Here is a 3,302-nt window from a genome sequence, read left to right as displayed (position 1 = left end):
ATATTACATGCTACAGTAATCTTTTCTAACAGGAAACAAATTGACATGTATGTGAATAACTAAAGGTAAAGGAAACTTAGAAGTTCTTTTTTTGATGAGTGTTCTAAAGTAAAACAGCACAAAGTGCACTGAAAGTTTGAGAAACTTCTTATTTTAATCTCTAGTTCTTATCATTATGACCAACTTTATAGTTTTCACTGAAATATTTGGATGCATTACGTACGTTTTACAAAGGTGGATAGTGTTTCTATAGGCACATAATTATTATACTTCCATAGGATTGCTTACAGATTTCAACTTGTTTCAACTTATGTTTATAGTTTTTATTTTTATATTTAATTATATTACATGTATTTTACAATTACAGATGGTGTTTTTATAAGCGGATAGTGTTACTAACACATTAGCAAATTTATTATAATTTTCACTTCTATATTCAACCTACATGACATATGTTTTGCATTTTCGGACGTTTAATGTGTAAAATACTTTTAATTCATTTCTATAAATATATCTTGCATAACATCTACTTGCTCTGTATATATCTAATTAATATACAATAATATCATGTTTAGCTTTATAAGTTGATTTGTTTCGCTAAAATTTAAAGTATCTATGCAAATAGTTATGTTTAATAATTACTATTGTAGAAAATTATAATCTTACCTTTCTGTAGATATTTCCACAAATCTTTGTCAAGAGCTTGTGTCTTGCTGACTGAAACCATTTGAATTTAGGCTAAAAGCTCGATAAGTAATATTCTTACCATTTTTTTTTCTGTAGAACATTTCATTTTGAAAAACAAACGTTTACTGTGGATAGTGCAAACTCTTTCAACCCTATTGCTTAATTAGTCTGATGCATCCCACTGATGGCAAGTTTACAGAGCTTGACCATCTTGAAAAACCAAGTGATGCGTTCGTCTAAGGCTAAAACCCCAATCAGGCAAAAAATTTGATAAACTTTGATTTTAGGAAATACAAAGAGTCATTGAACGTATGAAAGGAGAGGTCATCACTTGACCAAACAACCAATACCCTCTTAAAGCTGGCAGAATAAAAGGACACTAGCATTGAAAGTAAAGGTATGAAATTATAAAATGTTGTAACACACAGACCTACACCTTTTATGATAAAATATGTTATTTCTAGTTGTAATGATATGGGATAAGACTAAAGTCATATCACTTTATAATGATTCCAAGATACATTAGTTTAAATATTTGTTGACAAATCAGAAATTCTATTGCATTATAACATTTAACCTCATCATTTTTACTTATGTATACAGTTTATAACTGAAAAAGGTTTGTGTATTTCGCATAGTTCATCGTACTTTACAACAAAAGCATTTTATGCACACAACTCAGTGAAAAGATCATCTTAAAGGACTGTATACACATTGATTCATTTGCTCAGGATTTACTGAATGTTTTAGCTGCAGCAAACAAAAACAAACACATTCTGCCATCAAAGCCCTCACTGATAACACAGAACTTACTTTCAAGTAAAAAAAAATGGCTTCAGTTGTGGATGGAAATGCTGTGACAACAAAATAGTGTTAATTTACTTCTCGTCAATGAAAAGAATGTCCTTATCATATAAATACCAATGCCACAGCAGTTGCAGGAAAGTTGATGGAAAACTATGAATACAGATGCTTCAGTTATGCTAGTTAAATCATTGTATTTGAAATCAGCTCAAGAGGGCGCAGTAATCAGCTTGCATCCGATGTTATGGTGATTAGTTTTGAGAATGTGCTGATAATGATGCATAGAGTTGAGATTGAGTTTCTAGTTGATACTGGAGCTGCCAGGACATTGTTTGACCTTGCCATGTATCAGGTCCTCTGAATGAAGCCTCCACTTTAAATAGATAACATAAATTTCATTCCAGCAATATTCTTCATAATGCGAGGATAACTGTCACCAACCTAGGCTCATGAGTTGGTATCTTAAAGATAAATATAATGCATATACTGACTGTCAGTTTCATTTGCGCAACAAGTAAATTGCAGTTCTTTGTCAAAAACACCCAGTACCAACTAGGTTGGGCCCAAGAACAGTGGAATGAATGTTAGGAAGAGTAGTAATGCTGTCAAATGTGCAAGTGGTGTTCGATGGTATCTTAGAGATGAAGTCATGGGTATTGTCACTCTCTGTTGTGGTGGTAGAACCAGCTCATAAAACACTCTGTTTTCTATTTGGAAAGCAGGCTGTACTAGCTCAAACAATTTGTCATCTGAGTGTTGGTGTTGTGTCAGTGTTAGACTGTAAATACAGACAATTGTCAGCTAGAATGGTCACAGTAAATGGAGATAGAATTGATACAAGTAAGCATTGTAGTCAGTGTTGTAGCCATTGCACCTTTCTGAGAATGAAAATAAAGTTTCCCGACCATCTAAAAGTTGAAAATTGTCCTCACAAGCTGAGTTCAACAAAGAAACGTTGAATCAATAAATGACAAGGAGTTCATTAATGTTTTAGTGAGACTAATGGCTGATTTTGTCAAACTACAATCATAAGTCATCACATAGATGCATATAAAGCATATCTAATAAAACAATCAACTAGCAATCTTCTCTGCAGCGCCAATGATCTTGTTAGCACTAAAATCAGATAGATTACGAAGGGGTAATATAAGCTGCAAAGAATAATTGAACATCTTCAGTAATGATTATCAAAAAGAAGAAGTAATGCGAAAGTTCTTTGTGTACTTTAGGTAAATGAATGCTAGTAACGAGCACTGATGAATTTCCAGTCTGCATGACATTTCTGTAACCTGTTGTATTGCATATACACTGAGTGGTCACAAGTAAATAGACACCTAATTTTTCGTCATTTAACTGATTTATGCTAACTAATTTGTGTTTACAGAGCACTATATAAATGAAAATGGTCCGCACGCTAATTATCTTGTGCTACAACATGCCTAGAACTCAAGGTTCTCTCGAATTGTCAGATTTTGTTAGAGGAAGGATAGTTGGTCAAGCAGATGGTGGAATAAGTCAGCGGCAAATTTCGCAGAATTTGAGAATCCCGCTTTCGACAGTCAACAGAATCATCGTGCAGTTCAGAAAACACGGCAAGGAAACAACTGAGCAGCGTCCGGGTCGTCCTAGTCCATCGGAGAGGACAAAAAAGGGCTGTCAAGAGGAACATCGAAATGGGTCCCAGATTAACGATTGCAGAAGTGGCCAAAGTTGGTGGGATGAGCCCGAAATCTGTTCAACGGATTTTCCACAGATTGGGTTATCGTTGCAGAGCAGCTAGATGGAAGCCCTTATTAAGACCTGCAAACATA

Source organism: Limulus polyphemus, unplaced genomic scaffold (genome assembly GCF_000517525.1).
Source record: "Limulus polyphemus unplaced genomic scaffold, Limulus_polyphemus-2.1.2 Scaffold149, whole genome shotgun sequence".
In the NCBI taxonomy this organism is placed as follows: Eukaryota; Metazoa; Arthropoda; class Merostomata; order Xiphosura; family Limulidae; genus Limulus; species Limulus polyphemus.
The sequence above is the reverse complement of the archived record's forward strand: the minus strand, read 5'-3'. Positions refer to the sequence as shown.